This window comes from Palaemon carinicauda, unplaced genomic scaffold, assembly GCF_036898095.1.
Source record: "Palaemon carinicauda isolate YSFRI2023 unplaced genomic scaffold, ASM3689809v2 scaffold234, whole genome shotgun sequence".
NCBI classification, from domain to species: Eukaryota; Metazoa; Arthropoda; class Malacostraca; order Decapoda; family Palaemonidae; genus Palaemon; species Palaemon carinicauda.
In genome coordinates this window covers 147,980-168,055 of record NW_027169965.1, presented here as the reverse complement: position 1 = coordinate 168,055, position 20,076 = coordinate 147,980, and the positions used below count along the sequence as shown (strand labels likewise).

The window sequence follows — 20,076 nt, the reverse complement described above, 5'->3', positions numbered from 1 at the left end:
ACCCAAAAAAATACAGAGGTCCATAATAATCACTTTAAGCTGAACAGTTTCTTCCCCTTTGGGTGTCAAAATGCAAATACAAATTCTATGGCCAGACTTGAAACTACAATTTGTTTATGACAACCTATTAACCCTTTTACCCCCGGGGTATTTGGAAATTTCCAACTCTTAACCCCAAGGGGGTTTTTTTTTCCAGCACATTTTGCAGTATATTTTTTTAAATTGCTCCAACAGCCTTAATTTTTGTCATAGAGAGGTCAGGTTGGTCTCATTCTCTTGTAAAATGCCTGAATTTCCTCAAAAAATTATCAAAAAATATGAAAAACAAATTTTTATAGCATTTTTTTGCAAGGACGTACCGGTACGTCCATGGGGGTAAAAGGATGGGTTTTGTGAAACGTACCAGTACGTCCTTTGGGGGTAAAAGGGTTAATTACAAGATGCCTTATGTACCAAAATGACTATGGGTCTTACCAATGTATTTTATATATTCTGGGAATAAAAATGTTTGCTCTATCTAGGCCAACCCTCCCTGATGAGTGGGCAGCACCTGCACTTGTTTTGTTATGCAGTAGAACTAAAACTGCCACGCTTGTAGGCTTAGAGACCAGCCAGAAATGTGAAGGAGGTTGGTCGGGTGGCTTTTTTGAGCCGTCAGAGCAGTCCCACAAGGTGCATATCTGCCTGTCCAGTACTGTGATACGGTCTCCTTTCATTTTTTGAGAAGAGTTACATTTATTCTTTTGTATTGTCTTTTTAATAGTTTGGGAAAGGGCCCTAATGAGTGGTAAATGAATGATCATGTTTAGTAATACCATAGTCTATTATACATACATACCTATACCAAGGCACTTCCCTAATTTTGGGAGTAGACAACATCAAACAAATGAAAAAAAGGGGACCTTTCCTCTCTACATTCCTCCCAGCCTGACAAGGGACTCAACCGAGTTCAACTGGTACTGCTAGGGTGCTACAGCCCGTTATCCACCACAGATGAAGCTTTACAACGCTGAATCCCCTACTGCTGCTACCGTCGCGGTCATCCAAGGCGACCGGAGGAAGCGGCAGGGCCTACCGGAACTGTGTCACAGTCGCTCGCCATTCATTCCTATTTCTAGCACGCCCTCTTGAATCTCTCACCCAGAGCTTTCTTCACTCCATCCATCCACCCAAACCTTGGCCTTTTTCTTGTATTTCTCCCATCTTCCTCTATTATATAACATAAATTCTGTTGCATATTTGATTATGAACTTTCTTGACAACAGTTTCCTTATGTCAGTGAGTGTTTGATAGTCTTGTTTTAGTTGTTGTCACTGACTGGTCCTGTAATGAGGCTGAGAATATTTCTATTTTGAAGGAGAATAGGCAGATTTCATGATTAATAGATTGTTACCAGTCACAAAATCAAGAATGATGGATACACTGACTATAAAAGACAAAACATGGAAAATTAGCACATGATGATGAAGCATAATTCAAAATGCCAAAGTTATTTGGAAGAATGAATACTTTTGTATTAGGGATGGAATTCAAAAAGACAACAATTTAGGGTTATGGACAAACAGATCTTAATAAATTGCTCACTAAGTTGGTGGTTAGGATACAGGTAGGCAATCTGCCATCATTTTTGAGGGTATACTAAGTGTGATGCACTACAGAATATGCTTTTTGATATCAACAAACTTTTGTATCATATCATTATTTGAAAGTATGGTGCCTTAGATGACCGCGGAGGTAGCAGCAGTAGGGGACTCAGCAGTATGAAGCTTCATCTGTGGTGGAAAATGTGGGAGGTTGGGCTGTGGCACCCTAGCAGTACCAGCTGAACTCGGCTGAGTCCCTGGTTAGGCTGGAGGAACGTAGAGAGTAGAGGTCCCCTTTTTTGTTTTGTTTCTTGTTGATGTCGGCTACCCCCCAAAATTGGGGGAAGTGCCTTGGTATATGGATGGATGGATGGTAATCATGAATGATAGTGAGGAAACTACATTATACAACTATGCTTTACAAACTAACCTACTGATTATCATGGTGAAGGTGGACTGATGCAAATACAGTATTTGGAGAAACGGGAAGTCTATCATCTTTGGAAAGGCAACAGATCAGATTTGACTTGGAATAACTATAATTAGCTAAGATCTGTTGCTTAGAGAGTTTATGATCATGAAGCTGTGTGTAGGTCAGAATTTTGTAAAATTACGTCTTAGGTTAAGCCTAACCTGAATCTCATGCCTATGATTTTCAGCTACAAAAGTCAACAAATAGTCAGGTTTCAAATAAAATAGATATCAAGTTATTACAAATGATTGTTTGCTTACTGTATTAACCCTTTTACCCCAAAGGACGTACTGGTACGTTTCACAAAATCATCCATTTACCCCCAAGGACGTACTGGTACGTCCTTGCAAAAAGCTGGTTTTTAATTTTTTTTGTGCATATTTTTGATAATTTTTTGAGAAACTTCAGGCATTTTCCAAGAGAATGAGACCAACCTGACCTCTCTGTGATGAAAATTAAGGCTGTTAGAGCAATTTGAAAAAAATATACTGCAAAATGTGCTTGAAAAAAAATTATCCCTGGGGGTTAAGGGTTGGAAATTTCCAAATAGCCTGGGGGCAAAAGGGTTAAATGATATACTGTTTTATTTCAGCATTTCTTTATCTTATCTTGTGTTTGTATGACGAATGTTTTGTAAGTTGAGTACCTTATTTTTATTCATAAATTCATTTTTATCCACCACTTATGGAGCTTGTCAGGCTGGGAGGAACGTAAGAGAGGAAAGGTCCCCTTTTTTCATTTGTTTGATGTGGGCTACCCTCCAAAATTGGGGGAAGTGTCTTGATATATGTATGTATGTATTCATAAACATTTTTCTTTTCAGTCAGAAATGTACGAAAGCGAGCTAACTGCCATGACCCTCGTTCGCGACGATTCCCGCCTTGTGGTGGGATCCGGCGAAGGGGTCATGTTCATCTTCAAGTGGTGAGACTTCAGTTTTCACATCGATCGGTATGCCGGCCATCCTGGACAGATGAAGTGGCTCGTTCCAATCGGCGACCGGATGTTGGTGACGCGATGCAAAGATGGAAACATCAGGTAATGATCTGCAGTTTGAGTTCTTTTCCGGTGTACGTACGATCGTCAGTAATTAACGTGTCGAATGCGTACGGTATTTATTTCAATGTGTTTCTCTGTACCTCTGCAGTGTAACTTATACTACAAGTAAGTTGGTATTAAAGTATATCGTTGCTGAATCCATAAGCCAGCAAAATGAGGCCGTCAGTGTTAAAAAACAAAAATTGGGTTATTAGATATTGATAATAGAATTAAAAAATTTTCCAGTTTCCTGAAAACCCCAGGCTGTTAATCTTTTCTTCAGTTTTGAAGTTCTCTTTAACCCTTTTCTTGATACTATGAGTCAGTGGTGGAGAGGAGGGACATGTATTTGAACTTCAGTTGACTGTGGAAATAAAAAATGTCATTATTAACCCTTTTACCCCCAAAGGATGTACTGGTACGTTTCACAAAACTCATCCCTTTACCCCCATGGACGTACCGATACGTCCTTGCAAAAAAATGCTATAAAAATATTTTTTTTCATATTTTTGATAATTTTTTGAGTAAATTCAGGCATTTTCCAAGAGAATGAGACCAACCTGACCTCTCTATGACAAAAATTAAGGCTGTTAGAGCAATTTAAAAAAAATATACTGCAAAATGTGCTGGGGAAAAAATAACCCTTTGGGGGTTAAGGGTTGGAAATTTCCAAAGAGCCTGGGGGTAAATGGGTTAAAATTCCGATTATTTCCATGAATCTCCAGTGATGTTTATATTGTTGACTAACACACACTGTTGGAGGTGGGACTCAATTGAAGGAAAGGGAAGGCTAATTTTAAGCACAAGTAAGGCTTAGGTTACTTGCCTAGAATATTTTGATAAACCATTCAAACTATGGTTTGGAATACAGAGTTCCAGGTTGTTTACTAAAGTAAATAAGAATAAATTGCTGTAGTGTAGATTGGTTTTAAGTTAATGTCTTGTATATACCTATTTAATACGTCTTTATGCTGCTAGAATCTTTCCAAAGAAAAATGTCCTTAAAAGAAAATCAGTACGTGCTACACTCCTAATATTTACATTCACTCTCAAGCATTGATTTTTGGATCTAATTCCTTGTGCACTTCTGTGATCAAATTTTAACAAGGCATGTCCAAAAATTTTTGGATAGCAAGCGATTATGGACCCTCAGCTCCCTGAACAAAGTAGGGACACTACATCAGTTTAAAAGTTTAAAGGTCGCTCATGAATGGCAGAGGCAAGGGATATTGACATTGCCCTAGCAATCAGGACAATGCCCTAGAGACTGACCATATATTATATGATCAGTGCCCAAGCCTCCTCTCCACCCAAGCTAGGACCAGGGAGGGCCAGGCAGTGGCTACTGATGGCTCAGCAGATAAGCCTATAGGCTCCCCCAAACCCCCCAACCTTAGGTCACAAGGATGGTAAGGTTGCAGACACTAATGGCACTAACGAGGCTGTACGTCTCTTGCTGGACAACAATCTATTCTCTACTGAACTGTCTTCACCTAATTTTAGTGAAGGGTTAATCAAAAATTGAATTAGACTCTTAGTCTTAAAAACATGTTGGACCGAAGTCTTAAAAACATTTTGGACTCGAAGAAAGTTGAAAGAGACTAGATCATATTATGTTCTCCAAAGCTTACCATAATCTACATCTGTGATTCACTCCGCTTTTAGTCAATGCTAGTTCCTACAGAATGCTAACTGTCACTGAATGGCGTAGATGACCCACTAGGTACTGCTTGAGCATATTTTATACCTCAAATATTATTGTGAATATACATTTTATTATTGTTATTATTATTATTATTACAAGCTAAACTATATCCCTAGTTGGAAAAGCAGTAGCTTCATTTATTTCTTAATTTTCTTTCACCACTGGGGTATTTTTCCCTGTTGGAACCTATTAGCTTATATAGGTACACTGGATCGTAAAAGTATTGGTGCTAAGGGATTTGATGTGTACTGAAAGAATTCATTTAAGTGCAGGTGTCGTGGGAGGGAACGGTTAGTATGCCTGGCTGTGGGTGCTTCGGAAGGACCGAATGTAGTTACTAAAAGTTAATGTCGGATAACAGGTGCATATGTCTGTCTGGTATGATGGAAACATCACAGTCAGTACTCGAAGTCATTGTTGAAACACTGCCATATACTATATGTTAGTAAGGGGATATTAGCAGCAGTCGTTTTATGGGCACCCCTCGACATTAGACCTACCAAAGTTTGGGATGTCAGACACTTATATTTCAGTGACTTTCGTACTGTGGTCCAAAATATTTCATGCGAATTGGCACCGATAATTTTTCAATCCAGTGTATTTAGACTTTAAGCAGATGGTTAAGAGCACTCATAACTCATCTTGCAACTTGAAGATGTAATAGCTTATCTTATAAGAAAAAAATTTGAATTATGAAACCTCTTTATGTCTATGAATATGGAAATACAGATTATTTTGTTAAGATTATGTTTATAAGTTTAATTTTAATGGAGTAAATTCTTGGGACATAAGATGACTTTTAATTGTAAACTTGTTTGATTTTTCTCCCCTCAGAGCTGTGCACCTCTACGCTCATAGATTTGTCGGCATTGTTGGGCAGCACAAGAGATTCGGTGTTGAGAATATATCGGTCTCATGGCATGACGGCATCTTTTTGGCTTCCTGTGCCATGGATGACGTGATACGATTTTGGAACATTAGTTACCTGTATGATGTCGAAGTGGATGGTACATTGAAGGTAACGATAATTTTTTAAGTAATCATCATAGTTTCAGATATCTGTCTGTTTTAAGTTTGGCAAACTGTCCTAAAATATGGCTATGTAGCCTGAAACCTGGCTGTTTGTCTTCTGAAATTAGTTTTGTTCCGGCGTGGATACAAACCCTCCGACAAATTTGTTATATTACTCTACTGCTGCTGTCTCCGATGCCTTAGATGACCACGGAGGTAGCAGCAGTAAGGGATTCAGCATTATGAAGCTTCATCTGTGGTGGATAATGTGGGAGGGTGGGCTGTGGCACCCTAGCAGTACCAGCTGAACTCGGTTGAGTCCCTTGTTAGGCTGGGAGGAATGTAGAGAGTAGAGGTCCCCTTTTTGTTTTTGTTTCTTTGTTGATGTCGGCTACCCCCCAAAATTGGGGGAAGTGCCTTTGGTATATGATGATGTATGTACTCTAAAATTTGGCTACATAACATCTTGAGATTTGGGTATTTATCATTCCAAAATAGGCGGTTTTTCATCCTGAAACCTAATGGTGTTTCATCCTGAAATATAGATATTTTTCCTACTGAAATCTGGGTATCTATCTGAAAATATGGATGTATATCTTCCTCCCTATTAACCCTTTTACCCCCAAAGGACGTACTGGTACATTTCACAAAAGCCATCCCTTTACCCCCATGGACGTACCGGTACGTCCTTGCAAAAAAATGCTATAAAAATTTCTATGACAAAAATTAAGGCTTTTAGAGCAATTTAAAACAAATACACTGCAAAATGTGCTGGGAAAAAAACAACCCCCTGGGGGTTAAGGGTTGGAAATTTCCAAATACCCCGGGGGTAAAAGTGTTAATGCAAAGGGCCTCGGTTGGATTTTGCCAGTCGTCTCTATCTTGAGCTTTTAATCAATACTTCTCCTTTCATCATCTCCTACTTCACGTTTCATAACCCTCAGCCAAGTAGGCCTGGGTCTTCCAACTCTTCAAACTTGTATCTCATAGTAATTCTAATTGTTCATCAAAAGGGTATTCTAGAAATTTCATTCCAGGTATTACTTGACTGTAGAATGAACTTTCTAATCTGGCAGTTGATTCTGTGAACTTCAGAAGTTCAAACTTACAGCAAAGATTTTTATGATGAAGAGATTAACAAAAGTTTTTCTTCAGAGTTTATAAATGACAGATATATTTTAACGTTGCTACTGATTTTAAGAAAATATTTCTTATTCATTACTTCTCACATATAGTTTATTTCCTTATTTCCTTTCTTTCTTGCTATTTTCCCTGTTGAAGCCCTTGGGCTTGCAAGCATTCTGCTTTTCCAACTGTGGTTGTAGCTTTGCTAGAAATGATAATAATAACCGAAGGGTTTTTCCCCAGTTGCATTTGGGTACGGAAGGGTCTCACAAACTCCAGCACTTTCCCTAAATTCATAAATCCAATCTAATTCTTGGAAGGTTATCATGCAGTGTGCGCTGCTTGTAAGTGGTAGCCCTCTGGGTGACGTGATTTAATAAAAAATTCAATTCATCCTTTTTCAAACCTTGTTTTATTAGTAAATGTTATAACCAACCTTAAAAGTAGGTTCTCTTGTTCTCCATTAATTATTAGGAAGTGTTCTTCATTGATTCTTTTACCAACTGTGTATTATAAAGTCTGAATGCCAGTCTTACGTTTTAGTAATCTGAATGTCCACTTACATTATTACTGTAGTAAATCTTCTCGCCATACTTTTCTCCAGTTATTTTTAGGAAGTGTTCCTCATTAATTCTCTTACCAGCTGTGTATTGTAAAGTCTGAATGCCAGTCTTACGTTTTAGTAATCTGAATGCCCACTTACATTATTTCTTTAGTGTCTTCTCGCCACACTTGTACTATAAACATAGCAAGGGAACCAGTAAAATCAAGCTGAAATTCTGTCATAGAACAGTCTTCTCTTGCCTTTTCGTATTTTCCATTTTCATATGAAGGTTACTAGGGCTCTTGCATACATTTTCGGGAGAACAAAAGTTCAAACTTGAAGCAAATCTTTTTATTTTGAACAGGCTGACATAAGGTTTTTTTTTATAGTTTATATATGAAATATCTTTTTAAATGTTGTTACTGTTTTTAAGATATTTTATTTCAATTGTTCATTATTTCTCAGGTTGTTTGTTTATTTGTTTCCTTTCCTCGCCGGGCTATTTTTCCCTGTTGGACCCCTTGGTTTATAGCATCTTGCTTTTCCAACTAGGGTTGTAGCCTAGCTAGTAATAATAATAATAATAATAATAATAATAATAATAATAATAATAATAATAACTGGCATCTTGTTGAGTTGCTGTCGCCTGATAGGTAACGTCTCTGCCTGGTGTTTGCCAGTCGGGGGTTCGAGTCCCGCTTGGACTCGTTAGTGTCATTAGTGTCTGCGATCTTACCATCCTTGTGAGCTAAGGTTGGGGGCGTTTGGGGAGCCTATAGGTCTATCTGCTGAGTCATCAGCAGCCACTGCCTGGCCCTCCCTGGTCTGAGCTTGGGTGGAGAGGAGGCTTGGGCGCTGATCATATTACATACGGTCCGTCTCTAGGGAATTGTCACTGTCCCTTGCCTCTGCTATCCATGAGTGACCTTTAAACCTTGTGGTTCAAAGTAACTTTTACTTTGAATGTAGGTGCTTCCATATCCTAAGTGCTGGTGTACCTTTGTTGTCATGTCTTTTGGTACATACATACATATACCAAAGACACTTCCCCCAATTTTGGGGGGTAGCCGACATCAACAATGAAACAAAACAAAAAGGGGACCTCTACTCTCTACGTTCCTCCAGCCTAACCAGGGACTCAGCCGAGTTCAGCTGGTACTGCTAGGGTGCCACAGCCCAACCTCCCACATTATCCACCACAGATGAAGCTTCATAATGCCGAATCCCCTACTGCTGCTACCTCCGCGGTCATCAAAGGCACCGGAGGAAGCAGCAGGGCATACCGGAACTGCGTCACAATCGCTCGCCATTCATTCCTATTTCTAGCACGCTCTCTTGCCTCTCTCACATCTATCCTCCTATCACCCAGAGCTTTCTTCACACCATCCATCCACCCAAACCTTGGCCTTCCTCTTGTACTTCTCCCATCAACTCTTGCATTCATCACCTTCTTTAGCAGACAGCCATTTTCCATTCTCTCAACATGGCCAAACCACCTCAACACATTCATATCCACCAGAATTTTTCCATGGTAAAATATATATATATATATATATATATATATATATATATATATATATATATATATATATATATATATATATATATATATATATATATATATATATATATATATATATATATATATATATATTCTCTAGTACTGTACAATATACAATATGTCATGTAAAATTTATTGGAGGATTATGATTTAGGATTCGAGTATACTTGCAATCCTGGATGCTTTTTTACATGATTATTATTATTACTAGCCAAGCTACAACCTTAGTTGGAAAAGCAAGAGGCTATAAGCCCAAGGGCTCCAATGGAGAAATAGCCCAGTGAGGAAAGGAAATAAGGAAATAAATAGATGGTGAGAACAAATTAACAGTAAATCATTCTAAAAACTGTAACAACGTCATAATAGATATGTCATATATAAACTATAAAAAGACTCATGTCAGCCTGGTCAGCATAGAAACATTTGCTCCAACTTTGAACTTTTGAAGTTTTAATAGTTTAACATTTGTGAATATAAAGAGCTTGATTTATAGAATTATGGTGGGTTTGTAATACAGTGCTTTTTGGATTGGCAGCCATGAGTTAATATTTTATTAAGACTTGTTTCAAAATTTTGATAATTCCTTCCATGCTATAAATAGTATTGTTGTTTTGGTAATTTTATATTTCACAGCACTACGTTCGAAACTTGACGTTAGGGAATCATTAACCCTTTTACCCCCAGGCTCTTTGGAAATTTCCAACCCTTAACCCCCAAGGGGTTATTTTTCCCCCAGCACATTTTGCAGTATATTTTTTTTTAATTGTTCTAACAGCCTTAATTTTTGTCATAGAGAGGTCAGGTTGGTCTCATTCTCTTGGAAAATGCCTGATTTTTTTCAAAAAATTATCAAAAATATTCAAAAAAAATTTTTATAGCATTTTTTTGCAAGGACGTACCGGTACGTCCATGGGGGTAAAGGGATGAGTTTTGTGAAACGTACCAGTACGTCCTTTTTGGGGTAAAAGGGTTAACAGTTACATGTAGAGTTGAATTTGTAAGCATTTCATGCCATTGTTTTTTTCAGGGCCACAAGAAGCACGACAAGGGATTCAACCTTGAATCCTCAAAACGGCGGAACCACTGCGATTTCTTTTTCGGATATCCCCAAAAGATGGAATCCGATGATGAATGGGGCCCAGTTGCGGGGCCAAGCCACACTACAGATTAATATTTCCGGGCCTTTATATTAAACTAACGACATATAGGTACAGTCTAAAGGTAATTTACAAAATATATCTTCTGTTAAAAGAATAAAGAATTTAGAGTTTTGAAAGCCATTAAATTCATTATTTGTGTTCAATTTCTTAATCTCTAGAGGACTAGGAAACTCCAAAGTCAATGTACACTCAGTAGTTAACCCTTTTACCCCCAAAGGACGTACTGGTACGTTTCACAAAAGCCATCCCTTTACCCCCATGGACGTACCGGTACGTCCTTGCAAAAAACTACTATTTAAATTTTTGTTTTCATATTTTTGATAATTTTTTAAGAAAATTCAGGCATTTTCCAAGAGAATGAGACCAACATGACCTCTCTATGACAAAAATTAAGGCTGTTAGAACAATTTAAAGAAAATATACTGCAAAATGTGCGGGGAAAAAAATAACTCCTTGGGGGTTAAGGGTTGGAAATTTCCAAATAGCCTGGGGGTAAAAGGGTTAAGCAGAGATAGCATCTCCAATTGCACATACCTTAATTATGTAGTCTATTCAAAACACTGGAAGTACTGGACATGCTGGATTTCTATATATTTTTTCGGTGTAATCAACTGATATCTAACAGGTTCAGCACAGTTAGACATATGTGTGAGGGCATCTATCTTAAATTTCATCAGAAAATGTAGAATGTCTTTATTGAACACTATCCTTTATTGAGAGGTGAAGGATGTACGACAGGTAACATCTACTGAACACTATCCTTCAGGGTGAGTTGAAGGAGGTACAACAGGTAACAGCTTCTACTGAACACTATCCTTTATGGAGAGGTGAAGGATGTACGACAGGTAACATCTACTGAACACTATCCTTTATGGAGAGGTGAAGGATGTACGACAGGTAACATCTACTGAACACTATCCTTTATGGAGAGGTGAAGGATGTACGACAGGTAACATCTACTGAACACTATCCTTTATGGAGAGGTGAAGGATGCACAACAGGTAACATCTACTGAACACTATCCTTTGTGGAAAGTTGAAGGATGTACAACAGGTAACATCTACTTAACATCCAATTTGGAACATTGGTTTGCCATTTTATTCTTATACCGAACATCACTTAGGACGAGAACCGTCATCAGTAAACTACTTGGGCGATCATTACGTCTCAACTGCAATATATTTTCCATAGCATTTGATGTTCAGTTGCTGATCGTTTATGGGGAAATTTCAGCGGATTTCATAAAGTAGGACCAGCCATCTATTTATGAAACCTACCAATCAAAGTTGGAGCATCTGTTGTAACTTTTTTTCTTATCATAAAAATACTACTTTTTATTGATTTACATTCTTTTCGTAATTATTCCATTACCAAAATACAGATGTGAACTTAATTTTTTTACAAAATTATAAATCAATATACTGTAATTAATAATCACTTGAGAAAAATGATAAAATATACAATAAGTATCTTGAGTTCTAAAGGTCTTTCTTAAGGTTGCATTCAAACTTTTCTTTATTCTTGAGTTTATCTTTGGAAAGTTAACTCTTGAAATGTGTTCTTTGCAGAGGATGTGATTCCTTTTTTTTTTTTCAAGTTATTGTGGATCCATCATAATCAAGATCCCTCCGTACGTTCTCCAAGCAATATTAGGTTTGGTATGGACTCTCCTGTTGATTTCAGCCAAAGCAAATCACTTGGTTGTAAGGTTTATAAAATTGCGGGTGGAGTAAATGGAAATATTTTGTCTGCATTTTACATGTATATACAGTATTTCAGTCTTCGTGTTCGGGATAATGAAATCTTATGTATCGGCATAAAGTTAAGCTTAAAATTTCTTCCAAATTGAGTACTTTGATGTTTACATTACTTGTGCTTGTCTGTTTAACAGACCATGATCCGATTGGTCAATGTCCTATTGGTAAGTTTTATTGTCATTGTAAAAATGAGCATTGCTCAACTTCAATAATTTGTGAGTAGGGGGTTTGAACTGGATAAATTTTAAAGATACCAAACACAGACTGTAAGTTGTGGAAGGATCTTCCTAATCAGGTAGTTGAACTGATGGAACTTTTAAAAGTTCAAACTTGCAGTGAATGTCATGTTGAACAGGTTGACATGTCTCTTTTTAGTTTATATAAGAAAGATCTGTTTTAATGTGGTAACTTTTCTTGAAGTATTTTATTTTAACCCTTTTACCCCCAATGGACATACTGGTACGTTTCACAAAACTCATCTCTTTACCCCCATGGACGTACTGGTACGTCTTTGCGAAAAACTGCTATTCACATTTTTATTTTGCATCTTTTTGATAACTTTGAGAAACTTCAGGCATTTTCCAAAAGAATGAGACCAACCTGACCTCTTTATGATGAAAATTAAGGCTGTTAGAGCAATTTAAAAATATATATATTGCAAAATGTGCTTAAAAAAAAAAGGCCGGGGGTTAAGGGTTGGAAAGTTCCAAATTGTTCATTACTACTTCTGTAGTTTATGTATTTCCTTTCCTCACTGGGCTATTTTTTTCCTCTTAGAGCCCTTGTGCTTATAGCATCCTGCTTTTCCAACCAAGGTTGTACATACATACATATACCATAGCACTTCTCCCAATTTTGGGGGGTAGCCAACATCAACAAAGAAACAAAACAAAAAGGGGACCTCTACTCTCTACGTTCCTCCAGCCTAACCAGGGACTCAGCCGAGTTCAGCTGGTACTGCTAGGGTTGTAGCTTAGTAATATTGATAATAATAATCGATAGTGCTCAACTAGAGGTGTCAAACTCTAACCTTTTCGAGGACCAATTATGCACTTAGTTCTGGTCTCGAGGGACATAAAATATTGGTTATGTACTTTTTGGCAAGACTGAAGCTTTTAACCCTTTTACCCCCGGAGTATTTGGAAATTTCCAACCCTTAACCCCGAGGGGGTTATTTTTTTCCCAGCACATTTTGCAGTATATATTTTTTAAATTGCTCTAACAGCCAATATTCTGGTCATAGAGAGGTCAGGTTGGTCTCATTCTCTTGGAAAATGTCTGAATTTTCTCAAAAAATTATCAAAAATATGAAAACAAAAAAAAATTTATAGCATTTTTTTGCGAGGACGTACCGGTACGTCCATGGGGGTAAAGGGATGGGTTTTGTGAAACATACCAGTACGTCCTTTGAGGGTAAAAGGGTTAACTTATATTACTAGTCATACTGGTTTACCAAAAATACATTATTTGGGTTCATCTTAACAGCTTAGTTACATTTTCTTCAATTATAACAAATTATAGTAACTCAATTTGGAAAATCTCTTCATCTTGTGGGCCACTTAAGGCCATGACGGAAACTTCAGGTGTAAAAACCTGAAGAATTTGTTTTAATCAAATTTGACTCAAAATGCTGCTCATAATGTAAGGGTAGAAGATCCCTTATCATAGTTTTCCACATCACAAGGAGATTCCTTCCCATTCAAAGGAATCATATTATTACTTGCTAAGCTACAACCCTAGTTGGAAAAGCAGTGCTATAAGCCCAAGGGCTCCAACAGGGAAAATAGCCCAGTGAGGAAAGAAAATAAAGAAGCTATAATTAAAGTAATCAATTAAATAAAATAGTTTAAGATCAGTAACAGCATTAGAATAAATAGTTTGTATATAGACTAAAAGCTTTAAAAAACAAGAGGAAGAGAAATAAGATAGAATAGTGTGCCCTAGTGTACCCTCAAGCAAGAGAACACTACCCCAAGACAGTGAAAGACCATGGTACAGAACCCATGGCACTGTCCAAGACCAGAGAACTATGGTTTGATTTTGGAGTGTCCTAGAGGAGCTGCTTACCATAGCAAAAGAGTCTCTTCTACCCTTATCAAGAGTAAAGTAATCACTGAATAACTACAATACAGAAGTTAACTCCTGGAGCAAAGAAGAATTGTTTGGTAATCTTAGTGTTGTCAGGTGTATGATGTCGGAGGAGAATATAGAAAGAATAGGCTATTCGGTGTATGTGTAGGCAAAGACCAAATGAGCTGTAACGAGAGAGAGAGAGGTATCCAATGTAGTACTGTTTGGCCAGTCAAAGGACCCAATAATACCTTCCTGTATGTAGTAGTGGGTGGGTATGCAGTTAATTCTAACAGTCGTGCCTCCATCATAAGATTCAACAATACACAATAATCTAGGAGTTTTATTCCAGCTGTGACCAGATTGTGAAATGATCTTCCTATTCAGGCATTTGAATTGGTGGAACTTCAAAAGTTCACACTTGCAGCGAATGATTTTATCTCTTTTCATAGTTAATATATGACAGATCCTACTGATCTTAAGATGATTTAAATTCTCTATTAATTATTTCTCGTATAGTTTATTTCCTTATTTTCTTTCCTCACTTGGCTATTTTACATTGTTGGTACCCTTGGGCTTATATCATCCTGCTGTTCCAACTAGGGTTGTAGCTTGGCTAATGATGATACATACATACATACATACATATACCAAGGAACTTCCCCCAATTTAGGAGGGTAGCCGACATCAACAAAGAAACAAAAACAAAAAGGGAACCCCTATTCTCTACGTTCCTCCCAGCCTAACAAGGGACTCAACCGAGTTCAGCTGGTACTGCTAGGGTGCCACAGCCCACCCTCCCACATTATCCACCACAGATGAAGCTTCATAATGCTGAATCCCCTACTGCTGCTACCTCCGTGGTCATCTAAGGCATCGGGGGCAGCAGCAGGGCCTACCGGAACTGCGTCACAATCGCTCGCCATTCATTCCTATTTCTAGCACGCACGCTAATGATGATGGTAATGATAAATTATTTCCTCTTTTGGGAAAAGTATATCTGGTAAGAAATCTAATTAATGTTTTGCATTCAAGTCGGATATTTCTCAGCTAAAGCTGAACAGCTCAAGGTAATCTTCGTGATCAAAATCCTCTAATTCTGTGCCTACTTATTAAGTTGTCCCTTTTGAATCGATGACAAAATTTAATGACCCTCCTGCGCTTACAGCAGACCATGGTATGCAATAATTCATCTTATACGGGGCTAGATTATTATATTTTCACTCCTACCAGTGACCCGGTACAGAGGTACACGACTGCTATCATTGTAGGTAAGTCTTTGCAGCTTTATCTCTTGGACCTGAATTTTTCTTAGCAGACTGTGACTGTTGATGTAAATATAGACAAGTACTGCTATCATTATAGATAAAACTTAGCAGCTTTGTCTTGAACCTGAATTCCTCTTACGGAACTGTTATTATTGATGTAAATTTAGACAATTGACTATTTGCATGGAATGAATATTTCCGACAGCTCCATTCCGTCATCGATACCCATTCATGACCTGCAGTAATTTTGTTCTTCAACCATCCAGTTCAATTCTACTTGGAAGGTCTTGTCATCTGTGCCAAAAACTAAAGAAACGCCACTCCTGTAACTCCGTGATGCAGAAAAACATGTGTTCTCAGAAATGATACAAAGGATTCTACCAAGATATAGAAATTATGGTTTTTGGAGTAGAAAGATATATAAGCTTGGTTCGTCTTTTACGTTACCAAAATTGAAGTTTCCAAATAAGAGGTATTTGGAGATAAATGTGAAACCTGGCTGCCAAGTTTGTCCCTTCCCTTTGAATCAGATTTAGGGCTGCTAATGCAAGGGAACGAGAAGGAGAGGGAGACCAAAGCGAAGGTGGGTGAACTGAATCAAGGATGACCTTTGATCAAAGGGATTAACCGGTGATGAGGTGTGGGACAGAGGTAGATGGAGAAAGCTGACCAGAAACATCGACCCCACATCGAAGAGGGAAAAGATGTAGACAAAGAAGAAGAAGAATGCAAGAGCCAGTGTATTGTGTAAGGTACAACAATCTAAAAAAAGAACTTTACCTGTAATTCTTCTAAAATTGCTCGGTAATATGGCCAATACTACGAATCATAGTCCAAGGGAAAAGCAGGGGTTGTCCATATTCTTGGTTTATTGTAAGGTTTAAAGAATTTTTTACTTAGGTTATTTTGGTTCTTGATCATAATAAGAAGGAGACATTTAAGGTAAGTTCCTTGTTATAAGAATTTAGTGATGCAATATCTTCATCAGAGTCTACTGCCATCAAGGGAAAATGCATCATTGTTGAAGGTGTTGTAAGGGACTATTGCGGTTAGTATACCTCCTACAGTGTATAGGGGTTGCTGCTTAGGGCATGTAGTATATAAAAAGGCAATTTAAGAAAAGACAAATAGTACCTGGGGTCAAGTACACTTTTTTTTTTTTTTTAACTGGCATTAGCTTGCCAAGGACTTCCTAAATAGACTGCCAAATAATAATGTACTCTTGGGCTGAGTACCTCCTGCAAAGCTATGACCACACATCAGACAAGAACCAAACTACTCTTGTGGGCTATAACTTATAGTCTAACAGCCGCAGCCTAGAGATAACCTCCAGGTAATCGGAAACGAGTGAATGCAGCATCCCTTTGTCTTCTAAATGGATCCATGTTTTGACCTCTGGGTTCCACTTTCTTATATTTGCATTGCTATTCAACTTCTTAACTTTTCCTTCATAGTTCACCTGCTGAGTTTTATTTCAGTTTAACTTGGGCACTGAAGGCCCTCCCAGACCCCTGGGGCAGGCTATGTATGTAGCCCAAATTTCATAGTTAAATCTATGGTACAGTACCTCCTAGATAATGCTTAAAATCTTTTTTAAAATTTGTTACATAATGATTTTATATTTCTAATATGATATCTAAAGGCTAATTGCTCTAAAGAGTTATGTAAATACAGTAAGTTACTGTCACGGCTGCCCTTGTGAGGGTGCTTGTGTCGACTTTTTCCATCTAAATACTTTTGTTCCTTGTATCTCCCTAATCCTACCTCACCATATTCATCCATCTGATCTGCTGACGCCCCACACTCCTCCTCCCCAACACTGGCATGTTCTTAGTACTTTTGATCATTTCCATAACTCAGACAGGCTTCCATTCCATTCTACATTACATTATCATCATCATTTTTATTCTTGAGTCTCTTTGCATCAATAACCGTAGGAGGAAATAATGATTATTATTACTAGCTAAGCTACAACCCTAGTTGGTAAAGCAGTGCTTGCCCAAGGGTTCCAACGGGGAAAAATAGCCCAGTGAGGAAAGGAAATAAGTAAACTGTATGAGAAGTAATGAACAATTAACATATGTTTTAAGAACAGTAACAACATTAAAAGATATTTCATGTAAAAACTATAAAAAGACTTATGACAACCTGTTCAACATAACATTTTCTGCAAGTTTGAACTTCTGAAGTTCTACTTTACATTCTGCTTAGATCTTGAATATCCCTCATTTCTAGTAGTGATATTTCAGCAATCCTTCTCACCATCCCCATCTTTTTATTTCAAATAGTTCTTCCTCTTTCCTCTTTAGCTCCAAACTTTTTTGTGATTTTTTTTAATCATTTGGTCTACTGTAAAACGCGACTGTGAAAGCTTGCGACTAAAAAAAAAAAAAAAAAAAAACTGGTGGTTGTAGAATTAAAAAACCTGGAACCTCCAAATTGTATCATCATCATGGACCCAGGAACAATAAACCAAACATATCTTTTTATATTTATGTACAGTAAATAATAACACAATGCAAGATGTAATAATAATAATAAAGAAAAGAATACTTAATAGCAAAAGTTGCTCTTAACAGTATGAAGACCTTATTGACAAACAACAGGAGAGGCATTCAGACAAGAGTTAGAGCACTAATAAGCTAGGTATGGTCCACACTTATAGGTGGGAGATGTGGACATTAAACAAGAACTTTAAATAATTAAATAAATACAGCTGAGTTGTGATTTACACAAGATTGTCGAAGGTCAGATGAACTGAGAAAGTGGAAGATGAGTAGGTATTGAGGAGAGTGACTCAAGAAAAGGTCAATTATAAAAGTTATACAGAGGCAAATGGAATTTCTAGGACATATTAAAAGAGAAAAGATGAAACTTTTGTGCCTTAATGGAGAGATAGGAAAAGAGCAAGAATCCTGCAAAGAAGAAAGTTCCTGCACAGCTTAATGGAGGTTGTAAATGGGAATGTAATAGCTGGAAATTTATACATAGAACTGTAGTCCATTTCTTTTAGCGATGCAGATTTGCACCGACTTGCAGCGGTGTCCTTTTAGCTCGGAAAAGTTTCCTGGTCGCTGATTGGTTAGAATTATCTTGTCCAACCAATCAGCGATCAGGACACTTGTCCGAGCTAAAAGGGCACCGCTGCGAGTCGTTGCAAATCTGCATCGCTAAAAGAAATGGACTATAGAGATAGTTCCAGATGGAGGCCAGAAGATATTCTTTAGCTGTGGTAAGTAGTTCTTCTAAGAGAAGGACACAACAAATTTCCAAAATCAAACCAGTGTTCTCTTGTCTTTGGATATTGCCATAGCCTCTGTACCATGACCTTCCACCGTCTGGGATTAGAGTTCTCTTACTCCAGGGTACACTGGGGCACGCCTTTCTATCATATTTATCTTCCTTTTATTTTTGTTTTTATATATGAAAGATTGATTTAATGCTGTTACTGTTCTCAAGATAGTTTATTTTGATTATATTCTTCTCTTGTAATGTATTAATTTCCTTGTTTCCTTTCTTCACTGGGCTATTTTTCCCTATTGGAGCCCTTTGGCTTATAGCATCGTGCTTTTCCAAGGTTACATTGCCATGTAATACACTACAATATTACCGACCTGTCACCTAGGTTAGGTAAGGTAAAGTCTACTGTGACTGCTTTGGTTTGAGTACTTGGTGTTGTTCAAATTATTTTTTAACGATAAAAAATCTAAAAATCATAATATTTTCGCAGTCATTGACGTCTAAAAGTAGTTAGGAGACCCATATAATGTAATGGAGAAACTCCGGCAATATGTAGCAAATATAATTTAGTCCCCCAATGAAAAGTTTTCTCTCCCTCCATATTCTCCGTTTTCTTTATCATGTAATCATAAACTATTGTAAATTACTTTGGATTTCGATTTCATATCGGTTAATGTGTCGTATCCTTTAAAGTATAACACATTTGTATTCATAGGTGATACTTTATTAAGGTACACAATACTTGGCTTGATTTGGTTTTGATATTTTACTCAATCAAGTTATAAAATTGAGATAAACTCCTACACAGGCTGCACAGCTTACATACTTTTACTTCTAATTTCAAGGGCCTGTCTAATATACAGGGCAACATCTATACACAAGCTGCACAGCTTACATACTTTTACTTCTAATTTCAAGGGCCTGTCTAATATACAGGGCAACATCTATACACAAGCTGCACAGCTTACATACTTTTACTTCTAATTTCAAGGGCCTGTCTAATATACAGGGCAACATCTATACACAAGCTGCACAGCTTACATACTTTTACTTCTAATTTCTAGAGTCTGTCTAATATACAGGGCAACATCTATACACAAGCTGCACAGCTTACATACTTTTACTTCTAATTTCAAGGGCCTGTCTAATATACAGGGCAACATCTATACACAAGCTGCACAGCTTACATACTTTTACTTCTAATTTCAAGGGCCTGTCTAATATACAGGGCAACATCTATACACAAGCTGCACAGCTTACATACTTTTACTTCTAATTTCAAGGGCCTGTCTAATATACAGGGCAACATCTATACACAAGCTGCACAGCTTACATACTTTTACTTCTAATTTCAAGGGCCTGTCTAATATACAGGGCAACATCTATAGCAGGTGTTTGGAAATTCCTTGTTCTTAGAGTAAACGAGAATTAAAATGCTTTGGGACGTGGCTTTGATTTTGGAAAATGCATAATTTAAAAAACTGAGATTCATACAAAGGAATGGCCCTCATCCATATAGTAGAGAAATCGATATGGATAAGG

At 37.5% G+C, this 20,076-nt stretch overlaps 1 pseudogene; it reads left to right on the top strand.

The window, feature by feature from the left end:
- Positions 1-11,675, top strand: part of LOC137636124 (WD repeat-containing protein 55 homolog) — a 40,578-nt pseudogene extending 28,903 nt beyond the window's left edge.
- Positions 11,676-20,076: the final 8,401 nt, after the last annotated feature.